The sequence below is a fragment of the Manis javanica genome, chromosome 2 (genome assembly GCF_040802235.1).
Source record: "Manis javanica isolate MJ-LG chromosome 2, MJ_LKY, whole genome shotgun sequence".
NCBI classification, from domain to species: Eukaryota; Metazoa; Chordata; class Mammalia; order Pholidota; family Manidae; genus Manis; species Manis javanica.
In genome coordinates this window covers 64,661,784-64,688,631 of record NC_133157.1, presented here as the reverse complement: position 1 = coordinate 64,688,631, position 26,848 = coordinate 64,661,784, and the positions used below count along the sequence as shown (strand labels likewise).

At 38.4% G+C, this 26,848-nt stretch overlaps 1 protein-coding gene across 3 annotated transcripts in view; it reads left to right on the top strand.

Moving 5' to 3' along the window:
- DMRT2 (doublesex and mab-3 related transcription factor 2) overlaps positions 1–26,848 on the top strand; it is a 702,131-nt gene that overhangs the window by 630,744 nt on the left and 44,539 nt on the right. Inside the window, exon 8 of one of the 3 annotated variants that reach the window (XR_012127745.1) lies at positions 15,238–15,273. The exons of the other annotated variants lie outside the window; for them this stretch is intronic. The gene's annotated coding sequence lies outside the window, so the exon portion shown is untranslated. Of the gene's footprint in view, positions 1–15,237; positions 15,274–26,848 lie in introns of those variants that run through there. 3 annotated transcript variants of the gene reach the window in all.

Here is a 26,848-nt window from a genome sequence, read left to right as displayed (position 1 = left end):
TAGACTCTGAACTGAGAACTACTGACCCAAAGAAGTAAGAGCAATTGTGAATCAGTTCTTCAATTCAATAGTATATTTTGAATGTTTACTGTAGACAAGGCACTTTTCAAGGTACTAGATATATAGCAGAACACAAGGCAGACCAAAAGCCCTGCCCCTATAAAGCTTACACTCTACAGGAGGAAGAAAATGAACAAGTAAATGAGGTATGTCAATGCAGACAACAGATACGAAAAAAATAAATAAAAGCAAGAAAAATGGTTAGATATGCTGGAGGAGCAAAGGTATAGCAATAAGCAAAGGTACAGTTTTAAATAACATGATTTTTGAAGTCCTCACTGAAAGTTGATACTTAGCAAAGACCTAAGGGAGGTTGGGAACAAGCCATGTGGCTATCTGGAGAAAGGGCATTTCAAGCAGAGGAAGAGTCAGGTGGTGGTTACAGCAGCAGCATCCAGGGATACCTGCAGCTTTAGTGCCTCTAGCCATGTCCTTGTCCAGTGGCAGCAAGCCACAGGTGTGGTACAGGTGTTGTAGAGGTGTGGTGCAGGTGCCATGCAGGTGTGGTACAGGTGTGCAGGTAGGTACAGATGTGGTACAGGTGTGGTGCAAGTGTGGTACAGGTGTGCAGTACAGGTGTGGTGCAGGTGCAGTGCAGGTGCGGTGCAGGGTGTTGTGTCAGCTTCAGCAGTGATGGTTTTACCCCACGGTTCTGTGATGTGATGTTGGCTCTGGTTCTGACTACTGCCTGGCCTCCTTTTTTCCTGCATGTTTTATGAACTTGGTTCTCCACTTTACCTAGCAATTCCCTAAACACTCTGAAATCCTTTCACTAAATCCTTATTACTATGTCAGCCAGGAGTGATTCACTAGGAACTCTACCTGATGCACATAGTGATTTCCTAGCCTTCAGGAAACTGAGGTCTCTGAAGTTAAGAGGAAACCTCTGTCCTACTTCCCTTACCTCTCTTTCTTGCTCCAGGTGGCATGAGAGATTTTTAGCTTCAATGCCATGCTGCCAGCTGCCATGCCTAGAAGAAATGGAATTGCATGCACATTTCTAAGAACTAGTGGATAGAATCACAGACTTGAGATAAAAATGGAAGAACAAAGAGCTTCCTTTGGAAAGAATGCTTTTGTGTCAGAAAAAGGAAGGACAAACAAGACCCAGTTAAGACCTGGGTAAAGTGTCATAGCACCTGAGCTGAGATAATGGACCAAGAATCAAACTACCATGCAAAAAAGGGGGAAATTCCAGGGGTGAGGTATCTGTCCATTAAGAATGTATATTTCTCAGTTCTTAATTACATTGTTTCTTATATTTTAATACCACTGAAATAGGTATACATCTTAACACCAATTATACATATATTGTAGTGTTGCTCCCTCCCACCTCTGAAAATCTTTTATTAAATTATGGTATACCCTACAATAGATGGCACTGGAAGATCAACAAAATAGGAATAGATGGCACCTTAGATCAAGGAGGCTGCATGTGACTTATATTCCTGTCCTAGTTAGCACACATACAGCTTAGCTCTAGAAGTTAGTGAAGGCATATGGGAGATGCCAGTAATGAATGTTTAACAACCTCATTTCTGAATATTTAGACTCCATAAGTACACAGGGGTGGCTTAGTTTCTGTATCTCACAGATGGTTGAAGGCCAATAACAAGACAGTGTAGGGGACCAGGCCACAGAAATAGCTGCTTACTGAAAGTAGCCTAGAAATCACTTCTGGGGTAAAGAGGGCATCTAGTCCACAAGCATAAAGAGAAACTCACTGGAGGAGAAAAATCATGACATGAAGCTTATGAGAAGCAAAACTGCCACTCTGATCTGCTCCAAGTAAAGCACAGAATTTAAAAAGTTACACCACCAACTCCTCACCCCAGTAGGTCACTAAACCCACAGTGGCACTGAGTTTATCCTAGGAAGCAGAGACATAGGCCTCGCCCTGCCAAGAGTTCAGCCTGAGCTAAACTTCCTCTTTTTACATCTGGTATCTCTAATCCAAGACTGCCAACATCTGCCGGGCTTGTTTGTTCTCTTCATGATGGTCAGACTCTGAAAATCCAGCAACTACAAATGGAAATACAAACCCACCATCTGGGATCATGGACCAGCCATGATACCTTCAATTTCTCATCTGTAAAGTGTAATCATTAGTTGTTCTTCCAGACCTAAAGTGCTATGATTTTTACTACAGGTATTGTTGGGATCTTAACTAAACCGGAAGGAATGAAAAGGCTTCTCACTGACACTGAAGTGTGCCCAATGCCTTCTGTCTGTTTCCAGGCTATTGTCAGCTTTCTCCATGTCAGCCACCAGTAGGGATTCCTGGCGTCTATTTACCTGCCTGTATTTGCCACGTAGTAGGCAACTCCGAAGCCTCAGAGGCACACAACACCCAGCATTTCTTCAGCTTATATGTGGGGTCAGTGAATGTTGCTGATTCTGCCTGGACCTAGCTGGGGCAGCTCAACTTAAGTGGTTCTGCCTCGCATGTGTCTCTTCCTCCTCTGGGACCAGAAGGCTCAGCTGGGCATGTTCTTCTCGTAGCATTTGGAGAGCACTAGAGAGCACATCCAAGTGTACAAGTACTTTTCCAGCCTTCAGTCACATCCCACTCCCCAACATTCAATTGGCCAAAGCAAGACATAGGGGCAACCCCAAAGTCAAGGTCAGAGAAACACCCTTCATCCATAGAGGTGGGAAGTCAGAAGTACTCACTGCCTCATTCCTAAGCAATGATTAGTCCTGATGTGTGATCACTAGGGAATCACAGATTCTGATTCTTTGTCTGTGCTGATATCTGCTGTCTGTTTCCTACCTATCATCCATTTTCTCCATCTAAGAAGCCAAAATGAGAGTGGGATTAATAGTACCTATCTACTGCCTGTATTGGTCTGATGCATAACAAATAATCACAAAGTCTTAGAGGCTCACAATAATCAGCACTCAAGCTTATGTGTTTGGGATAGACATTGGGGCCAGACCAACTTAACTATAAACATTGGTTGGCTTCAATTTTCTCATCAAAGAAAGGGAACTGATGGCATCTATCCTGCAGCATTAGTGTGAAGATATACTGGGATATACTACATAAAGCTACCTAATACAGAGCCTGGCACACAGAACATTGATAGGCTTTCCTCTTTATTTCCCAAGAAATTTGATCAGCAGCAGTTGCATCTTCAGCCAACCATAAATCCCTGCATCAGACTTTTCAAGACAAAAGAAATAATGCAACAACTGACTCACGATGCTTCTTGGAGCCTTTATCTGAGTAAAAAATATATATGTGACACCCATATAATGAATCTTTGATTTACGTATGTGGGTTGGAAAGGTAGGAGTGCACTGGGGGAAATGGAACATAGCTAATAAGTTCCCGTCTGTGATTTGACCTGCTCTCCGCCTGACTAGCTGCATATTCATGTCAATTTCCTCCCAGTTACCTAGGGCAAGAAATGAAGAGGAAAGATCTTTAATCATTTTTTTTATTCTAATTGAGACATTTTCTTTGCAAGTGGAGAGAGAACAGGTGCCTAACGAGCCCACATGATGATTCACAAGGTAGTAGATATCGCCACAGATATAATTAAACTGGAAGATCAATGAAAATTTCCTTTTTGGACTACTGCCAGGTCTACACAGACTGCGTTCCAGTGATCTGTATTTCTGCACAACGCTATTCCGAAGTGTGTACTCATACAGGTGTGCCTCACAATATCGAATCATGATAAATTAAACAGCCACAGACTCACACATCAAGGATGACTTGTTTAGAAAAATACTGCTATTTCTATGTACAGTTAATGATTCTGGACTGCAAACATCATCTGTCAGAAAGGCAGACAATTGCTGCATCTTATCTAGTCTCACTTTTCCTTTTCCGTTATTATGTTTTTCATTTTTGGTTTATAAAAACAATCACATAAATAAGCATTGGCCCCGAGGATCAAGACCTGAAAGAAACGGAGGAAGGGGGAGAAATGAGCGAGGTAGGGAGGAGGAAGGGAGTCAAAGAGGCAAAGAAGCACTGCAAATATGTGGCCTTTCCTTTGGAGCTCCAGAAAATTGCACTGCATTTATGCCAGGATGTCTATCCTCTCTGGCTCTTAGCATCCTCCTGCTCTCTCAGCCTGTAAACAAGCCCACGCCATGCTCATCTTGAGAGTCCAACCAGGATTTTTCTGATGAAAGGAACAAAGAATGAATTTAGGGGAAAGGATTGGTATTTGAGATTGGCACTAATGCAAATACTGTAGTCCTGCTAGAATTTTCAGCCTTGTATTTTTAAAAAATTCCCTGCAGAAATGAAAAAGAAACAAACCAACCTGATAGTTCTTTTCAGTTGTTTTGTAACAAGATTACAACTGAAAGAGAATCACTCCTTGAGTTAAATCCTGGCTCAGTCAGCCCAGGCTGCTATAACGAAATGCTATAGATGGGTATTTAAGCAATAGAAATTTATTTCTCACAATCTGGATGCTGAGAATTCTGGGATTAAGGTCCTAGAAGATTCGCTGTCTATTGCTGTCTCTCTTCCTGGCTGGCAGACGGCCACCTTCTTACTGTGTCCTCATGTGACAGAGGCAATTTTGGTGTCTCTCCCTCCTCTTATAAGGACAGTAATCCCATCATGGTGGCTCTGCCCTCCTGACTCATGAACTCATCTAAACCTTATTACCCCCCAAAGCACCCCCTTGAAATGTCATCACATGGGAGGTTAGAGCGTTTTGAAGGGATACAAACATGTGGTTCGCAACAGATGCAAAACACATTTGTGGTCAGTACTACAAAATAGGTGAGTCTGATGCCTAAAATGCATAGGAAGTTCAGTGGAGTCTCCTATCATTGCTGTCTTTCACTTACTGTTTTTACATAAGTGCCTTTTTAAGACTCAGTATTACCATGCCCAGCAACAAATAGTTATTAATCAATGGCCACATGCTTTACACTTTCAGACATTATGATCAAAAAGAAGTATTATTCTAACCCCATCTTTGGTGAATGTGTGATCTTTTGTAGTAGTTAATGAACAATTTAACAAATGATTTGGAAAAGACATCTTAATTGATTTGTCAATTTTGGATAATTGATTTTTAAAGCTTATAGGAAGATCAATGCTTTGCACATATTTCAGTTAAGAGACAACAATGGAAACTATAGTCAAAATATTAGCCACTCATATTTTGCAAAAGAAAGAATGTAGGAGAGTTATAAAATAATATATTTTTTTATACTAGAAAGATCCTTAAAGATAACTCTAGATCAAAATATCTGTTTTCAACAGGACAGACTAATTGCTGTAGAAATTTCAAATTCTCGTTGGCTTAACAGAATAGGAATTTGTTCACATTTGCACAAAATCTGATCTGGAAGCTCCTGGTTGGCAAATCTCCTTCATGTAGTGAACTTAAGTATTTGGGCTTCTCCCAGTGTGAGTCTCTGAACCATCTCAGAGACCTCTGCACTCCTCTGGGGAAGGTGCAGGATCACACGTGGGGCACTTTACGGCCAGGGCTGGAAGTGACCCATGTTGCGTAGCCAGAACTTAGTCACATGGTGTCCTCTAGATGCCAGGGGGACTGTAGTCTTCTGCATATGTGCAGGAGGGACCCAGAGCATTGTCTCTGCTACATCCTCCATTTTCCAAATGAGGAAAGTGAGGCTCAGTGAGCTGATCTGATTTGTTCAGCATGAATCAGTGGCAAAGGCAGAGCTAGAACTCATGTCTCCTCACCCCTTCTTCTTTCCTTTATTTCCTGTTGTCTCCTAGGCTCTTTGAAGAAGTACAGGAAGACTTATTGTTTCTGGAGAACAATCCATAGTTACATGGAAGGACCCTCTCTTTAGAATACAATCAACCCTTTGTACACTTATCAGAGGATATGCCTAGACAGAATTTAAAAACTGATTGATTTAGTTCATTAAGAATCTTTTCAAATGGTTTCTTAAATGGTTCTTTAACTTCTGCAAAATATCACATATTCAACAAGGATGGGGGCAGCATGACACTTCTCTTTGATCCTTCATAGTATCTAATAGTATAAGGTATGTAGCCATTGCTTAATAAATATTTGTTGCTGGGCATGGTAATACTGAGTCTTAAAAAGGCACTTGTGTAAAAACAGTAAGAGAAAGACCAATACTTTACTGATAAAAGGGTAAGCAATGATTCCATGTAGTCACCAAATACCTATGAGGACCTAATACATGTCAGGCAGAATTCTGAGAACTCAGGGTGTGGTGGAGAAGGGAACAGTGTTTGCTGGAATCTCAGCTAATACTGTAGTGAACTCTAGGTTCTCTAAGGGCTGATTCTGTGTAACACATAGGCACGTTTACTAATCCTGTTTTACCTCCTTTTTGTTATATGCAGAAAAGGGATTGCAGCATTAATCTAATACCTCTCTGGGCCATTAGGCAAATGGCCATAGAGCAAATCGAAATAGAAAATAATAGGAAACAAAAGACCCAGTGATAAACTTTTAAAGGAGGCAGGTTAATGAGATGTGCATGTAGAAGGCAACCCGCCTGGCTTCAACAGCCATTACTGGTCCTTCCTTCAGAAGGGCTTTCCTTTGCCTTGCTGCTTCTGGAAATGAGGTGACCATGACTGAAAATGCAAGGTAGCAACAAAGAAAGAGTTTAAGACAGTCTTATTCATATGAGATGAGTTCATCAAAATTTAAGTCATTACAATAAGCTACTAGCAGAATTTATGGTGATGAGATCATTATAAAGGATTCCAAAAAATGCAGTTAAACTGGCCCTTCTGATCTCATTTCTCCAGTCTCCTCACCTCTCAACTTGAGATAGACATCTACACCTTTAGGCACAAGTATTTGTTTTTCTTTGCAATGAAACATTTTTTATTTATTTGTCTGTGAGAAGTCTCAAGAACCTCCAACTTTGTCATTCAAAGAATGAAGAACACTCAAATGGCTACTTCATCAATAAATAAGTCCCAGGCTACAAAGAAGTGATTAACCTAACTCCTATTGTTTATTTCTTTTGAAGAATCGTTGTGTCATACACTTATCACTGAGACTCTTAACCAGTTCCCTTAAGAAGCACCAGTCTTCCATGATACCTCCGCTTGTCCTTGGCTGTAGCTCTTATGTTTTCAGTGTGTGTTTTATTTCCATCTAGACAGCAAAATCCTTAAGACAAGGGATTGTATCTTACTCAGGTCTGCATCTCTCATGCCTTCCCCAGAGACTGACTCATAGTACATGCTCAGTAAACATTTGAGATTGAATGATTGTGGTTTTCCAGTTTCAGAATGAGAGCATTGTCTTGGCATGTGTACACTTCCATGTCCAACACCATTTTGAAGAAGTGAGAGTCATGTTCCTGACCAGGAGTCAGCAAATTTTTCCTGTAAAGGACCATATAGTGATTATTTTAGGGTTCATGGACCATGTAGTCTTTGTGGAAACTGCTGCTATAGCACAAAAGCAGCCACAAGCAATACATAAATAAATGGGGGTAGCTATATTCCAAGAAAACCTTCAGTATGGACACGAAATTTGAATTCTGTGTAACTTTCACATATCAAGCAATATTTTTCTGTTGACTTTTTCAACCATTTGAAAATATAAATACTATCCTTGGCTCACAGGGCAGACAAAGTCAGAGGCAGGCCATTTTTTGGGGACTCCTGAACTAGATCATGGGGCTGTTGGTGCTAGTTTTGGTGGTGGGACTATTTTTTTTTATTGACGTATAGTTGATATACAATATTATATTGGTTTCAAGTATACAACACAGTGTTTCAACAGTTACACACATTATTAAACCCTCACCCCAACTGGTTCAGTTACTATCTGTCAACATACAAAGGTGTTACAGAACCATTAACAATATTATCTATGTGGTACTTCCATCCCCACGACCAATATAGGATGACTGAGATTTTTGGTGGTAGGGTTCACTAATGAGATGAAGCTGCTTTCTGAAACCTTCAAGCCTTTCCTTAGCTGATTCACAAGTGCTTTAGTTGGTTTAGTTCCTAAGAGGGGAATGACTGTTTTATCTGACTGCTATCTTCAAGGACACTTGAATGAATTAAGGTTATGGAATTCTTAGGCAAAATACACTACCTTAGGACTAGAGAGTTATGATTAAAATATTAAAATGGAAGAATAAAATATAATTCAGGATTTATGGCAAATCATCTCAGATACTTCTGGGAATCAATAACCCATATCATCATTCTCATTTATCCCTGTGACATTCATTCATTTCACAAAATAAGAATTCCTGGTAATATGAAATATATGCCAAACCATGTGCATAGGTGAACCTGAATATGCACCACAAATTGAGGTGCTATTGTGAGACAGTCAAACAAAACAAATACATCTGCTTGTATACTTTAAAAAAATCATGTTTAGATTTTTAATATATTGTTGCTATTACCATAAAATACACTACTTTGATGATAATTTTGCTATACAAAAATATACATGCAAAAATACAGTCAGTAGTTCAATGTTGGGAAATGCAAGCAATAATATTTTAAAAATTCATTAGAACATAGCATCTTTAAAGAATTTGGCCCCTAGTTTTCCAACCAACATCTGTTGGTTGAATACAAGAGGGAACCAGCCACTGTCTTTTAGCTGCTACCATTTCAGAGAGAATGATTGTGTAAAAGAGTTGATTTACAAGTAAAATTCATGCCAGTTTTTGTGCAGACCTGCTCCCTTCAACCAAATACTAGTGGCTAAAAGCCTAGACTTTGAATTCATACAGTTGTGGGTTCAAATGCTGGCTTTATCACCTCTTAGCTATGTGTGACCTCAAGCAAGTTACTTAACCTCTCTGAGCCTGTTTCTTTACCTAACAGTGGAAACACTAATAATGACTGTGGGTAAAGTGGGATACTACATGTAAAATACATACTGTAGTTCCTGCACATTGATAGAAAACATTCACTAAATAGCAGGTAGTACTAATAAATTTGTCATTAGAGAAAATAGAGTCCTTTGTGCAGTGAGTTAGCAAACTTTGTGGAGGGGTAATTTCAAATATAAGGCAGTGTTGGTTGAAATTCTGAGAGTCACTTTCCCTTGCCCAGGTTTGGGAGGTGGTAATGATGTGCATGTCTCTGTGTTGGTTCTAATTAAACAGCAGAGCCATCATGCTTTGGTTTTCTGGTTGGCTGTTTTCTGGATGCCCTGGAGCTCTGGAGATGTTACCTGTAATTTGTACTACATTTGCCAACTTCCCCTTACCTAATACTTTGGAATTCCATCTTAATTGTATTTTTCTCACTCTTATTCCCCTCTAATTTCCCTTCTGCTTATTTTATGTGTTCATTATAATTTATCAAAATTTTATTCAAAGCCTCTGAATTCAAATTATTTTAATCAATATGCTGCTTATCTACCTAATTCAATGTGCTGAGTAAATCAGTGAATGGATGGTTTCAAATCCTTGTCCATAAATGATATTAAGGTACACAAACCCAGGATACCTAAAGGTCATGTCAGGGAGATCTGAGGGCTCACTTATTGCCTAGTATGTGATAGAAAAGGTACAGATTAGGAATCACAGTACCTGGATTTGGGGGTCCTCTCAGCTAGCACAGCCTGTAGGTATCTCAGCAAGTCATTTGATCCTTCTAAATTCAGTGTAATTGTCAATAAAATGGGAATGATTAGGATACTTACCTCATGTAGTTTAGTATAAATAACATAGTTGATACAATAATCACTTTGTAAATGATAAATAACCATGCATACCTCTATAGGGTTGTTATTATTATTATTATTATTATTATTATTATTATTCTCCCAATGCTTGCATGTGATCACAAGGATACCATTTAGGGAACAAATAATTTGCAGTGGTAAAAGTCAATCTCACCTTTGACAATTACTGGATGTGTAACATTGGACAAATCATTTAAATACTAGTTTACATATCTGTAGAATACATCTGATCCTCATTAATGTCCCTCCAAGCATAAAAGGTTAGGATTTTTACAAGTATAAGGAATAAGGCATGGATAGGTGGGCCGGCTAGTCTTACAAAGCAGAAGTAGTGAATATGTGATCCTTCTGTCACTGAGGCAACTGTAAGCATGGAAGCCTAAACGCAGCCCAGGGAAAGGGACTCCGAAGGACAGCCATTGGTAGCAGCACACATAGCGCCCACAGAGTTCCAAAACTGGCAAGACTTAGAACTATATCCAGAGCAACCAAAGGACACAAACAGTGTTGACCATCACCTTGTCTAAAGTGAGGAGGACTGGCCCAGATATCTTAATCATAAAAAGGGAGAAATGAGGAGAAGGTTCATAAATTACAGCCTCCTGAATGAGCTTCATGACTCTTGTCTCCTTTCTTTCTAGTCCATCATCCATATTACCACCAGAGGGATCCTAAACTCAAATATGGTCCTCCCCATCCAGATTAAAAACCTCTGATTTCTTCCATGAAGATTCTTAATGTCACTAATCACCAGGAAATATAAATCAAAATCACAATGAGATATCACCTCACATCGGTTAGGATGGCTATTATTTAAAAAAAAAAAAAGGTGGCAAATGTTGAGAAGAATGTGAAGAAATTGGAATCTTTATACATTGTTGGAAGATATACAAAGTGGTGTAGCCACTATGGAAAATGATATAGAGCTTCCCATTTTCTACAGAGTGAAATCTTAACTCCCTTGCTTGTAGGGTACTGCACTATATATAGGGTCTACTCTAGCTCCTCAGACTCATGTGCATTGGGGTTTTCGTCCCTAAGAACAAACCTCTTGGGACTTAATCATCTTTGTTTTCTTAATACCTCAGTGCCTTTGCACATGCTGTTTCTCTACTAGGAATATCCTTATATGATTCTCTACTTGGAGAATTCTTTTCCTTTTGGACCTAGCTCAAATATTACCTTCATTACCATGTATTATGGCATGTACCATGAAGTTTTTCTCAAATAAAGGGTTTACATGTATGCTTTTCTGCTAGCATATGAACTTCTGAAGATGAACCCATGTTTTATTGGACTACTAGGTACTTCATTAATTATTAAATTAATATTCTGTAGAGTTTACTAATAGTTAACTGAAATAATCCAAAGGATGGAGGCATCTGGAAATAGCAGAAAAAGAACAGAGTTTATAAGCAACAAAAACCAAAGAGACAAAGTTGGATTCAATAAAATCATAAACAAGGTGGATAAGACAGATAGGGACATTTTTTCCCAATTAAATGATTTATTCAATAAATAATTAATAAATATCTCTTATGCACCAGGTGCTAAGAATACAAGACCAGACAAGGATGACTTAGCATGTTCCATCAACTAAAATGCTAGTTTTGCTGTAGTGTGGTGGGCAAGGGGGAACATGGCACAGTAAGAGGTGGAATATCAGGGTATAAATCGCCCAAGGCCTTGCAAGTGAGATGAGAACTTCACTTTTATTGTAAGTACAATGGGAAGGCTTTGCTTTAAAGCAAAGCAGAGGAAGGAAACAATTCAATTGGCGTTTTGAGGAATCACTCTGGCCCCTCTATGGAGAATTGGCAGCATGTAAGTGGGGACAACAGAAATGCCACTGGCCTAGTGACCAGAATCACCTGGAGGGCTGTTAAATCACACATTTGCTGGCCCCATCCCTGGAGTTTCTGATTTCATAGGTCTGATGGTGCTGGGGGTGGAGGTTGGGTAGAGAATTTGCATTTCGAAGAAGTTCACTACCATCTGGCAACACACTCTGAGAACCACTGACCTCTGCAGAGGTGGTAAAGGAGTTGGAACAAAATGGAATGTTTTGGAATATAGTCTGAAGATAAGATTTAAAAGACACCCTGATTTACCAATACTAGAAAAGATCAGGACAAGGAGTATCCCTATGAAACTTAAATGAGATAAACCACTAGGAAATTCTAGGAAAAGGGGTATTGATCATATGAAACGAATGGTATTTGTAAAAAAAGCAAACAAAAGGAACACCCTTCACACAGCAGGCAATAAACACACGGACATCATTACCCAGCCCTCTCCACACTAACAAGTAAAAGCAAATAGTTTCCAGAATTTTCAGTAATTGTGTGTTATATGACCAAAAGCAGTGCCAAAAAGTTCTGGGTCCCGTGAATGGTAAAGATTGCCTAAGAGAAGGTAACTCTGCTTTTTGATTGTCAGACCTTTGCAATATCAAGTGAAAAAGGGGAGCAGGGTGAACAGGCATGTAATGCCTTTCACAGTTCTCAGAAAAAAACAGCCACTTACCCGCCCTGGTTAGCTCTTCTGCTCTTGTCCCCCAAGATGTGTGTTTATCCCTTCTGGGGTTCAGTTCTTGCCTTAGCTCCTCCTTCATCATACATGAGCTTCAGAAGTCCAGTTTCAAACGAACAAAGCTCTACCTCCCCAGTGCCTCGGGGACTCTGCCTAGTTTCTGTCCGTCTCCACCCCCATCGTGGAATCTCCAATTTCAGCCCTATTAGCTACTCTATTTCTGCCTCTTTGCCTAGCTCTGTTATGGGCTGAATTGTATCACTCAAATGTTCATATATCAAAGTCATAACTGCCCTTCCTCCTGCTGTAACTCAAAATGTGACTTTACTTGAAAATACAGTCATTGCAGATGTAATTAGTTAAATTAAGACAAGATCACTAGGGTGGGCCCTAATTTAGTATGACTGTTACCCTTATGAAAAGGGGAAATTAAAACACAGAAACATGCACACAGGGAGCACTTCACGTAAAGGTGAAGGGTGGCATGTCTGTCTGTCACACAGATTACCAGCAAACAACCAGCCCCAGGGGAGAGCCCTGGGACAGATTCTCCCCCACAGCCCTCAGAAGCCACCTGCCCTGCCAGCACCGTGATTTCAGCCTGTAGCCTCCAGAACTGTGAGACACTATATTCCTGTTAGTAAAGCCACTCCATGTTTGGTACTTTGTTACGGTGGCCCTAGTAAATAAATAGGAATCCCTTGCAATGTTGTATCATTGGTACTGTCCACTTACCCTTTGTCTCTCAGATCTGTCTCTCTTCTGTGTTCTGTAGCCAGTGGGCCAACACTGACCCTTCTGTAATGCAGACCAGACCTGCTGTGACCCCAGTGAGGACACAGTGTCCTAGATCCACTCCCTTCTGGATATAGGATTCTTATGCTCTCCCTCATTGGGCAGCCACTTCCGAAAGAGTTTGTTCCAAATTTTTTTATTGAACTATAATTGATGTAAAATATTATGGTGGTTTCTGGTGTAAAATATAGTGGCTTCACATTTATATGCATTAGGAACTGATCACCACAGTAAGCCTGTTATCTGTCACCATGCAAAATTGATACAGTGTTATTGACTATATTCTCTATGTACTTCACATTCCCATAACCTATTGGACCTCTTAATCCCCTTCACTCCTTTCACCCAACTCCATCCCCTTTGGTAACCAAAAATTTGTCCCTATAGTTATGAATCTGTTTCTGTTTTGTTTGTTTATTTGTTTTGTCTTTTAGATTCCACATTAAAGTTACATCATATGCATAATACCCTCCAGTCCATCCATGTTGTCACAGATGGCAACTTTTCATTCTTTGTTACAGCTGAATACTATTTCATTGTGGGTATTATGTGTGTGTGTGTGTGTGTGTGTATATATACATTCCATCTTCTTTATAGGTATATATGTGTTTGTGTGTGTGTATATACACTACATCTTCTTTACTCACTTATTTATTTATGGATATTTAGGTTGCTTTCATATGTTGGCTACTATAAAAATGCTGCAGTGAACATAGGGATGCATATATCTTCATATTAGTGTTTTCATTTTTTGTGTGTAAATACACAGAAGTGGAATTGGTGGGCCACATGATATTTCTATTTTTAATTTTTTTAGGAATCATCTCATCATTTTCCATAGTGGTTGTACCAATTTATATATTCCCATCAGTATTTCATGACAGCTCCCTTTTCTTCACATCTTTACCAACACTTGTTATTTCTTATCTTTTTGATACTAGACATTTTGTCAGGTCTGAGGTGATACCTCATTGTGATTTTGATTTTCATTTCTCTGCTGATTAGTGATGTTGAGCATCCTTTCATTTGTCTGTAGGCCATCTGTATGTCTTCTTTGGAAAAATATGCATTCAGGTCCTCTACCTATGTTTTAATTTGTTTTTGTTGCTGTTGTTGAGTTGTATGAGTTCTTTGTATATTTTGTATATTACCCCTCATTGGACATTATATTTGCAAATATGTTCTTCCATTCAGTAAGTTGCCTTTTTTTAATGATTTCCTTTGCTGTGAAAACCTTTATACTTTGATGGGGTCCCAATTGTTTTTGCTTTTGCTGCCCATGCACGGAGCAGAGAGATACAAAAGTATGTTGCTAAGGCTGATGTCCAAGAGTTTACTGCCTGTTTTCTTTTAGGAATTTTCTGGTTTCAGGTTTTACATTTTAGGTCTTTAATCCATTTTGAATTTATTTTTGTACATGGTGTAAGAAAGTGGTCCGGTTTTACTCTTTTGCATGAAGCTGTCTGGTTTTTCCAGTATCATTTATTGCAGAGATTATCTCTTCCCCCTTGTATATTCTTGCCTACTTTATTGTAGATTAATATACATGTGGATTTACTTCTGGGTTCTCTGTTCTGTTCCATTGATCTATGTGTCTTTTTTTGTGCCAGTACTACACTGTTTTGGTGACTACAGCTTTGTAGCATATTTTAAAATCTGGGAGTGTAATAACCCAGCTTTGGTTTTCTCAAGATTGCTTTGGTTAACTAAGGTGTTTTTGTGGTTACATACAAATTTTAGGATTATTTGCTCTAGTTCTCTGAAAAATGTTATTGGTATTTTGCTGGGATTGATTTGAACCTTAAATTGCTTAGGGTACTATAGGACATTTTAACAATAGTAATTACTATTTAACAATAGTAATTTATTTTTCCAATCCATAAGCATGGTATATTGCTGTGACTAGGACTTCACATACTATGTCGAATAAACATGGTGAGAGTGGGCAACCTTGCATGTTTCCGATCTTGGAGGAAATGCTTTCAGCTATTCACTATTAAATATGATGCCAGCTATGGGTTTGTCATACATGGCCTTTATTATTTTGGGATATATTCCCTCTGTATCCACTTTGTTGAGAGTTTTTAATCATGAATGTATGTTGCATTCATTGAGATGATCACATTATTTTTAATTCTTCCTTTTGCTAATGTGGTGTATTACATTGATTTTGCAGGTATTGAACCACCCTTGCATCCCTGGAATACATTGTATTTGGTCATTATGGATGATCCTTGTAAGGTATTTTTTATGTTGATTGTCCAATATCTTTAGGAGTCTTGCATCTATGTTCATCAAGAATATTGGTCTATAAATTTCTTGTTTTTATAGTGTCTTCATCTGGTTTTGAAATCATAGTAAATTTGGTCTCATAGAATGAAGTGGGAAGCAGTTTCCTCTTTTAGTTTTTGAAATAATTTCAGAAGGATAGGTATTAACTCTTTAAATGTTTGGTCGGATTCACCTGTGAAGCCATCCTATACTGGACTTTTATTTGTTGTAGTTTCTTTTTTATTTCTGATCAATTTCATTATTAGTAATTGGTTGTTCAGATTTTCTATTTCTTCCTTATTCAGTCCTGATTCAAAGATTCGATGTTCCTAGGAATTTTTTCATTTCTTCCAGGTTATTCAGTTTGGTGTATAATTGCTCATAGTAGCCTCTTATAGTCTTTTGTATTTCTGTGATGTCAGTTGTAATATCTTGTTCATTTCTGATTTTATTTGAGTCCTCTTTTTTTCTTAATGAGTCTAGCTGGAAGTTTATTAATCTTGTTAATCTTTTCAAAGACCCAGCTCTTAATTTCACTGATCTTTTCTACTGTTCTTAGTTTGTATTTCATTTATTTCTGCTCTGATCTTTCTTATTTCTTTCCTTCTACCTGCTTTGGTCTTTGCTTGTTCTTTTCCTAGTTCCTCTGGCTGTAAAGTTAGATTGTTTATTTGAGATTTTCCTTGTTTCTTGAGATAGGCCTATATTGCTATAAAGTTCCTTCTTAGAACTGCTTTTGCTGCAGCTCATAGATTTTGGAACATGTGTTTCCATTTTCATTAGTCTCAAGGTATTATTTTATTTCCTCTTTAATGTCTCCATTGACACATTAGTTGTTTAGTGGCATGTTGTTTAGCTTCCACATGTTTGTGTTTTTCCAGTTTGTTTCTTGTAATTGATTTCTAGCTTAATATTGTTGTGGCCAGAAAAGATGCTTAATATGATTTCATTTTTCTTAAATTTATTGAGACTTATTTTGTGTCCTAACATGATCTATCATGGAAAATGTTCCATGTGCACTTGAAAAGAATGTGTATTCTGCTATTTGGGGATGAAATATTCTGTATAAGTCTCCTAAAGTCCATCTGATCTAGTGTGACATTTGGTGCCACTATGTCATTATCAATTTTCTGTCTGGATGATCTATCCATTGACATAAGTGGGGTGTTAAAGTCACCTATTATTATTTATAACTGTCGATTTCTCCATTTATGTATGTTAATGTTTGCTTTATATATTTAGGTGCTCCTCTCTTTGGTGCATAGATGTTTACAATTGCTATATCCTCTTGCTGGATTGATCCCTTTATCATTATGTACTGCCCTCCTTCATCACCCATTACAGTCTTTGTTGGAAAGTCTATTTTGTTTGATTATAAGTATTGCAACCTCAGCTTTCTTTTAATTTTTATTTGCATCAAATATCTTTTTCTATCCCTACACTTTCAATCTGTATGTGTCTGTAGGTCTGAAGTGAGTCTCTTGTAGGCAGTCACTATATGTCTTTTGATTGAGACATTTAGCCCATTCACATTTTAAAGTAATTTTTGATAGTTATGTACTTGTAGCCATTTTTTAAAATTATTTGGGTGTTTTTGTAGTTCTTTTCTGTTCCTTCATTCTTCTCTGTTTCTCTTCCCTTAAGATTTTATGACTTTCTTTAGTAGTCTTTTCTTAGGTTCATTTCTCTTTATTTTTTATCAATCTATTACAGGTTTTTGGTTCTTGGTTACCATGAGGTTAATATATAATACCCTATGTATATAACAGTCAATTTTAGATTGATAGCTGCTTAAATTTAAACATATTCTAAAAGCACTAAATATTTACTTCCATGATTAAGGTATTTGACATATTTTACATCTTTTATTTTGTGTACCACTTACCTAATTATTATAGATATAGTTGATTTTACTACCTTTGTCTTTTAACCTTCATACTAGCTTTGTGAGTGGTTGATTCACTACTTTTACTGTTTGCTTTTACTAGCAAGATTTTTTTCTTTAATAATTTTCTTCTAGTTATGGCCTTTTATTTTCTACTTAAGGAAGTCCCACTAACATATCTTGTAAGGCTTATTAGTAGTGATTAAACTCCTTTAAATTTTGTGTGTCTGTGAAACTATATTTCTTCCACAATTCTGAATGATAACTTTGCTGGGTAGAGTATTCTTGGTTGTAGGTTTGTTTTTTTGTTTGTTTGTTTGTTTGTTTTTTCCTTTCAGCAGTTTGAATGTTTCATGCTACTCCCTTCTAACCTGCAGAGTTTCTGCTAAAGAATCAGCTGATAGACTTACGGGTCTTTTGTATGTAATTAATTGTATCTTGTTGCTTTTAAGATTCTCTTTTTATCTTTAATTTTTGCCATTAAAATTATGACATGTTTTGGTGTGGATCTTTTTGGGTTCATCATGTTTGGAACTCTATTTGTTTCCAACACCTTGATGTATGTTTTCTTCCCAGGTTAGGGAAGATTTTAGCTATTATTACTTCAAATAAATTTTCTGCCCCTCTCTACTCCTTCTGGGACCTCTGCAACACAAGTATCAGTCTATTTGATGTTGCCCTAAATGTCCTTTAAACTATCCTAACTTAAATTTTCTTTTCCTTTTTACTGTTCAGCTTGATGATGTCCACTACCCTGTCTTCCAGATCACTGTTCTGTTCTTCTGCATCCTCTAATCTGCTGTTGATTACATCTAGTGTAGTTTACATTTCAATTATTGTATTCTTCAGCTCAGATTTGTTCTCTTTTATATTTTCTGTGCCTGTGTTGAAGTTCTCACTGCATTCATCCATTCTTATGCCAAATTCAGTGAGCATTTTTATGACCCTTACTTTGAGCTCTTCATCAAGAAGATTGATTATCTCCATTTTGTTTAGTTCTTCTGAGGTTTTGTCTTATTCTTTCATTTGGAATAGATTCCTTTTTCTCTTTATTTTTCCTGAGTTTGTGTGTTTTTCTGTATTAGTTTGATCAGCTATATTTCCCGCTCTTGAAAGAGTGGCCTTATGGAGAAGGTGTCTTGTGAGGCTTGGAAGTGTTATCCTCCTGGTCACCAGAATGAGACACTTGATGGGTATATCCTATGTGGGCTGCATGCACCCTCCTGTTGTGACTGGGCTACACTGGTGGGAAGGGCTGGACCCTGCCCAGCTAGTTGAGAGGCACAGCTGCATCTGCTATGGGCATACTGGTGGGCAGAATTGTTCCCCCTGCCCAGGCAGGTGCTGCATTGGAGTAGCTCTGGTTCTGGGTAAGACTGCCTGCCAGGGGTAGAAGCTGCTTTGAAGTGGTGCCTACTGGTGCGTGGCATTGGGCAGAACATATTTGAAAAGGAATATCAGGATTGGAGTGAGTAGTGCTAGCAAGGTAGACAGGGAGTGTCAAAACTGGCATCTCAGCATTGGGCCAGCTAGGCAGAAGGACAGTGAGAAAAATGGTGCCTACCTGCACTTTTTTTCATGGGAAGAGTTCCTACAGATCCATGCCTCTCAAGCACATGCCCTAAAATCAGCCAACAAATCTTCATGAATGGACCAGGTACTTTCCAACTGCTGCCTCTGTGCTGGATCTTAGAGCAAGCAGGTTTGTGTACAGGCCATTTAAGAGCAAAGTGTTGGTTTCCTATAGCCTTCTGGATCTCCAGAGTTAAGCCCTCTGGTTTTCAAAGCCAGATGTTATGAGATCTCATCTATCCCATGCAGGTCCCCAAGGTGGGAGGTACCCAATGCAAGACTTGAACCTGATGCTCCTCAGAGAGGACCTTCATGCCTGTTATATCAACTCCTCCTTGTGGGTCACTCTGCCAGGGGAGTGGGTTCCAACCAGATTGTGTCTATGCCTCTCCTACCCTTCTTGATGTACTTTTTTTTTTATCTCTTTAGTTGTAGAAGTGCTGGTCTGCTAGTCTTCAGGTTGTTCTCAGAGAGTTTACCTGTATGTATTTGTAGCCTTGGTATGTTTATAGAAATAGGTGAGTTCAGGATCCTCCTACTCCATCATCTGAATTGGTTCCATGTTTTGTTATTCATTTTTCTGTCCTGTCAATGATTACAGTACATAAAACATAGCTGATGTGTTGAATGAATAATAAAATTCATGAGCAAGTCATTCTTTATCTACTTTTTCCCTTTGGTAGATGGAAAAACTCAAGGGCTTTTGACCTTCATGCCAGTGTTTTTTGTCAATATAGGGAGTGCTTTGTTTGGAAAGCATCTGTTTTTGGAGATAGCATTACTAAGTAAATGTGTATTCTTAATGAAGGTGATAAGTGCATACCAAGCTGACATCAACACTAAAGATATGGAGGATTGCTTTGGTGTGCAAATGGAAATGGTTTGGTGCTGGGGGATAATGTATACATGAGAATTAGGACTGCATTATTAAACTGAGGGGATGAGACTTGTCATTAGTTCCCACTGCTTCTTAGAGTTATTGTTAATAGTTATTTGAGTGAGGAGATGGGAACATGTGGAGAACAGGATGTGAAGAAACAAATGTGTAGATAACGTCTGTTCACTGAGATATGTGGTATTTGGAATTGATCATCCTGCAGTTTTCACTGGGAAGCTAGTGATTTTGAACTGATCTGTTTTCCCAGACTCAACCAGAGATGCAAGCAGCTGACAACCCTGCAGAGTCTGCCTGGTGTCTGCACCAGACTTTGATTCCCAATGAAAAGCAAAGTTCATGAGCCACATTTTCGTGTCATATTCCAAAGAAGGATAAGTTTTGTTTATCCAGGGAAGGGTTGTTTATGGGAAGGATGGCAGTAAGATTATCATTCAAACCAAAATATTTTTGTGAGATAAAGAGGTACTGTAAATATGTAAGCAGGGAAAACAGGCATAATTTGGGTTAATCATGGAAAAATGAGAATGCACCATCATACTACTGAAGGCCCACCCCAAATCCAGTAGAAATTCAACTAAACTCCACCCTGACTTGTTTCAGTGAGCATATCTAAGTAGTTCATCACTAACCATTAACTTCTCCCAGGAACTGCTTTCACCTTTCTAGAACTTCATACACAAGAATATTTCTTAGTGAAAATCCAATATAATATATGGCCTATGTTGTTTTATGAAATGCCCTAAATTTTCAAAATTACTTTTAATTTCCTTAAATTAAAAAAAAATTAATTTCAAAGTTTATGTTAATATCTTCCAGCAATCCACTGTTGGAAAATAATTGGAAAAAAAAAGGTAGAAAGAGAGAGGGTAATAGGCAGACAATTAGGAAAATTTTTAAATTAATTAATGGGTATCCAAAATGCAACTATGAAAGAATGGAATATCCCTGGGAAGTGCATGAAATTCGTGTAAGTAGTAAAGTATTTGCATTTGGAACAAAACACCTTGAATTGAATCCCAATATGTAGTCTTTCGTAGACATGTGACAGTGGAAAATCATTTGACATCTCTGAACCACAATTTTTCCATTGTGAATGGGTCTAATATGTACAGGATTTTTTGAAAGTTGAGTAAAATAATGCCTATAAAATACAGACTGCAGGACTTGACACATAAGTGCTCGATTAATAGTAGTTGTTGTTATTAAATCATACATACTTTAATTTTAGTACCAACTTTTTAGACCAGATGTGATTATTTTGAAAGAATATTCCTATATAATAGTTCTAGTGCATTTCTGAGCATTAATCTTGCCCCCCATGCCAAAGCATATCCATCTATTTTGTGATACACTAAGTCACTGTAAGAAAAAAATCAAAAACAGAAATTCTTGCAAAGTTAAAAGATAAACCAAAAATATTTATCACAATATATGCCTTGTAAGCATACCATACATAAAGGAAACAAAATCCTGAGCTGTTGGTTTCTATGTCCTAACTTCTTCTTCATGAGTCTTTACCGTGAAGGTCCCTAGTGCTTAGTGATTTTATGGAAACTTGTACACGATTTCCCATGAATGATTAAGTAAAAGCACCACTGCTGGACAAAAGGTGATGTGTAAAGACATAGAAAGTAATTTTTTCATAGTTTTTATTTATCTGTCCAAAGGGGATTCTTTCTCAACTGAGTGTCTAATCAGGAAAAGTTTCTTCTCATTACCAGGGGTGAAACATCACACTATAACTCTTCATAAACTATAAATGGAAAATCCAGTTTTTTAGTGGATCTAAGAGGTACTACAGCATTTGACAAGGGGCAGCTTGCCTAAGGATAGTAAAACCCTGAGAGGAGAGTGGAAAGGTCCATATGGGTGGAGAGGATAAGCACTGTTATCCTCAGATGGGGGAAAGAAGCTTTGGCAGAACCAAAGAAGAGAGCAGTGAGAAGGAGGGAGAAGATGACAAAGAGAAGTGGCCCGTGTGAGGGATGTGACCACAGCTGTCCTGGAGAATGGAGGGGGCAAATGGAGAGGACCACTCTGGGTATCTCCAGCAGTGCATAGATATTACAAGGCCACCAATATCCTTGCAGAGAAACCAACATGCCATTAGAGACAAAAGGGAGCTGACAGCAACTTAGAAAATCTGAATTGGTAGCTTCATATTGCAATAATGATTTACATAACATACATAAAATGGTTTACATAAACCATAGTTTATGTAACATAGTTATGTAAATGTAGCATTGTTCCACAAAACTCAAAAAGTTTTGTTTTCATAAATCGAACAAAATCAGGCTCTTAGACTCATCCATCTTATTAATAAAATGCCCAATATCAGTCACTTTCCAGGAGTGCTTCTCCACACCCCCAGGGTTACACTGGAGTGTTAAGGCCCATACTGTCCATGTAATTAGGACAAGCTGGAGGTCCTTAGTCCTGTGGCAGCTGCTTCTCATGTTCCTTGTCTGTAACCTGTGCGTTCTGTTTGTGGATGGTGGCCAGCTTCTCCCTTAGGAGAGGTTGTCCTCGTGGAACAACCTCTGAGCCCAGGAGGAAAGCCGCCACCAACAAGAAATACTTGCTTTGGACCTTTACATGGGAAGTTGTAAATTTCTATTGTGCTTGAACTGTCACATAGTCTTAAATTTGTTTTGTTGTTGTTACAATCATGTAGTTTACCCTACCTACACAATCTTTCTCACACTACTCCATGGTTCCAGTTCTGATCTCTGTGGGATGTATATACAGGAGAAAAAGTGGGGAACCTGGTAATTCATCTATATTCCATAAATATACTAAGAAAATGTGAAAAATAATTCCAGATCTACTCCCAGAGACATAACACACAGATGGTGATTGTAACAAAGTATATAGATTCAGAATTAAGTGTTCAGAGTAGAGAAACAGCTTCAGAGGCCACAGATCCACAGAACCCTTCCAGGATTAGCAAGTGGAGTGGACAGCTAGCCCTTTGCACATCTCCCTAGAAATCCATGTACAAAGATATAATTGATATTCATGGTGTGCTTTGGGCATTTGAAGAAGTGAAGACTAACAACTTTCTGCAATAAAATAAGGGCTCTGAGAGAAAGAGGTGACCTATCCCAGGAGAGATATTATGTGATAAACTACAGGCTACATTTCATCAGTAGAGCCTGGAAGAAGAATCCAGAATGGACCAAGGCAGAGATTATTCCACAAAACACATCAGAAAATCTGCTTTTATCACCTTCTGAATAAAAAGAAACTGGAACTTTTATCAGAACCCCACTTTATATTTAGGGTGTTTATATAGATTTATACCTAAATTAATTATAGTAAAAGATGTATATAGTCCTTATTCCATAGTTTGGTGCCAATTACTTGCAATAAATACTTCCATCATTTCCATAAAGTCTGAAGTTCATCAAACCAGCCAGGTGTTATTACCTATGGATTTCTGGATTTCTTGACCATTGTTGTGAAGATCTTAGTGCCCCAAGAGGCCAAAACTAAGCATATTCTTCTGATAAAATGTTATATCGACTAAATCTATTTCTATCTGGGCATCTTCTGCTATTTAATTATTCATTCAGATGTGAAATTTTAATATTTCTGAATTTGGACAAATAAGATTTAAAAAATAATAGACTCAATGTGAGTCACACCAAGAATTTGGCCCCAAATACCCATTACTATTGATACTCAAGGTACATTTAAAATTTTTAATTATTTCCCTATAGCAGCAATTAAGTTATTTTTATTTGAAAAAGGCTGTGAATGATAGAACTGGGTGTAAAGAGGAAATACATTCATTTTCATCATTATGTTATTCATCACTGTATCACTAGAAATGAGTTTCTAGTGAGGCACATTGTACGAACACAATAATTATTTGTTGAATAAGGGATGAAAAGAAAGAATGAATGGAGTAAAAAGAAATATACAGACTAGAAAGGAGTTTGGGTCTTAATGGTAGCAATCATATTATATTGTATCATAGCAGAACAAGATAATGTCAAATGTCTCCAGGGGCTAAATTCTGGGACATAACAGCATGTCATTTACACAGACCTCATATAACCTGTGCCAAGCCTTGGCTGGCTGGAGCCTTCACTGCATTTTTTTATATTGTTGTTTTTTTAATTAAACAGCTAGGTTAGTTACTGGGTTAATAATATTAATGACATTCCAAGTCTTGATTTTGCTCTATTTTTAATCAGAAGTGGAGACATGTCTTTTTAATAGTTTTAATGATTCTAATTTTAGGAATGTTTATGAAATCAAATAGTCTGCATTTTAAGTGGAGCTACAGGTATCAAAATTGGGTGACTTTTCTGTTTTAGAAATACACTAGTTTTTAGTAGAGCATGAACTGTGTGTAAGATTAATATATCCTTGCACAATTTCCATTCATTTATCACCACAAAAATTAGATTGGATATCTTATTCTATTAACCTCTTAGAAGCAGATTCCGCTTTTTAGCTTTCAGTGGAATTTAAAGTATTGTTAACTCACAAATCAACAGTCTGATTATAAACCTACTGGAAGCCAATCACTGGAATGCATTAAGTAACTAGAAAAGTACATGATGTTTCTAGCCTAAAGTCGCACAATTTAGGCAATAATTGGTGCCCAGTGAGGAAAAGTATCTGTCAAATCAATAAACTTGCTCTTGTACATTGATAGCAGAGCTTGGCTGTTAAAAGCCATTGATTACCTCAAGAACAGCTATTAAAAGAAAAAGGTCAATAAGTTGATGGGGATGTTTTACTCTAATAAAAGGTAGCCCTGCTCAAGTAAATAATTGTTGTTTCTAAGCAATAAGTCAATGTCTGGAAGAGCACATCAGTCATTTCCAAAAGCAGATCTCCTTAGCCATGTTGACCCATTTAGCCCATGCATGTTTCTTCTAATTCTATTTTGCTTTGCTTGGTAGCTAAAGACAGAATGGAGGAGAAAATATTTTGACATCTTATTTCAATATTGTGCTGATTTTGGGGTATTGGCAATATTGGTATCAATACCCAATCTCTTCTGTGTTGCCTGCTGTTTTGGACCCCTTCACTCGGCCTTCCCCTGCTTAGTCCCTGTAAGTAAAAGCTCTTACTCCACAGTCCAGCTTCTCAGTGAGAAGCTTGTACCAACTGCCATTACTCCGTATTTAGGTTATACAAACACAGACCAAAGAAATGGCTGCTAGGTGGTTTCATAGACTTTACGGACCCACTGTGATCTGGAGCTTGATTAGGCTTCCATCTGCCTGGGTGTCCAATCTAACAGGGTGTTGTGATGATTCTTTGGATTTCTGAGTATCATTGTCAGTTTGGACTCTGTGTCCAACCAACCTCGGAAAGTTTACATATTCCCTTTTCCCTAGTTCACAGTTATTTAAGTGAATGGCCATCTGTCCTCTTGGAGAGGGACTGGGGGGATGGTTGCCAGTTAGTGAAGCATCCTCCCTCCAGGGTAGCCAGTCCCCTTCAGTTAGGGGGTTCCCAGAGAGAAAGCTGACTCGGGTTTGGATACTGGACAGTGGATCGTGGTTTTTGATTGGAGGAATTTCTCTCAGCCTCTAGATCATCCATCCATAATTTTTTTGTAGCTACAAACTGGCCCAGCTCCAGCAGTCTTCTCAGACCAACTGTTGTGGATTGGGTTTCCTAGGAAGCAGATTCTAAAGTGCAGTTTGGAATGTTTATTTAGGAATCCAGTGGGGATCAACATCTGTGAAAGGAATGGAAGCAGATCAGGAATGGAATGAGGGAGAAGGTGAGGGGCCCCAGAGGCTCTCAGAGGATCCCACAGAAGCACACAGGGGATTCTAGAGCCAGAACTGGAGTCTTTCAGATGCACTGAGATAGCCAGGCCTTCATTACTCCCTGCAAGTCACTGGACGTGGGCTGGTCCTGGAGGGGAGCATGATCTTTGAGTGAGGCCCCTGAAGGCAGACAGCCAAAAGGCCGTCTGCTCACAGTGAGCAGCAACACGTCCTTGATGAGAGAGATCTGGGCTGCACACCCCGTGTCTGCCACAGTAAACATATAATTTATCATCCAAATCAAGACCTTTTTGTGAATGAATGGGGCACTACTAATAATGATATTGAAATGACAGGCATAAACCAGGACTGTCTATCCCAGGCATCCTGCACATGTGGTGACTCATAGCATGACAATCTCTGGTGACATCTCCAAACTGACACTTGACATCACCACAGCACACAGTCACGTCCTGGTGTGCAAAAGCATTAATTTCTTCATAGTACTTTAAACTGTTACTTATCATCTGTAGAAAGGGATCAGTTCTTTGAAGGATATTAGCAAGGATGCAATATGAAGCCTGCCCCATGAATTCGCTAGCAGTAAGAAACACTTCAGTAAAAATTTTCTGAAGGAGAAACTATATGTTTTTGTGTAAAGCCCTTAAAGATAGGTGAGTGCCATTAAATCAAATAATCCCAGGCTTATCTCTCTAAATCCTGACCTTAACAATGTAGAACATTTTTGTACCTCAAAATGAATGCCCTTCACTTTATACCATCAATCATTAAGAGGCATTTGGTACATGATGGCTAAAAGAATCTCGCTCAGAAGAGAAATATGAGAGAGACTGAAGGATTGAGAGTGCTCCACTGGAGGCATCATATCTCCTTTCTTTCCCATTCATTCTCCTGGCACATGAGCTTGGCTCCTAATTATTTGTGGCTCCCCTACCCCTGCTTAATAAAATCTACATTGCCCAAACAATTGGTGCTAATCTGCAAGAACAAGCCCTCCTTCCAAGAACCATCCCCAATCAACTACTCAGGGTACTACCTGAATTTCCCCAGATCTCTCTTGCTAAAGTTCTATAAAAGATCCCCCCTACTTCCCAAAATTAAAAGGTCCTCTTCCAACCAGTATTTGACAACACAGGCTTATACTGCTGATGCTCTGGCTGATTTTCTTCTACTAGAGGAGAGAGATCAGAGAGAATTAAGAAGTCAGGTATCAGGAGAAAGTTAGTGCTTCTATGATTAACAGGTGAACTGGATTTAAAGGACAAACTGAAGGTTTAAGACAATAAATATGGTAGCCTTGACTACGAATTTTTCTTCACCTTCTGAGCACCATCAAAGAAATCATCTCTAAGTTGTAGGGAATGCAGTCTTTGTGGATTAGAGTACAGTGATTTCATTT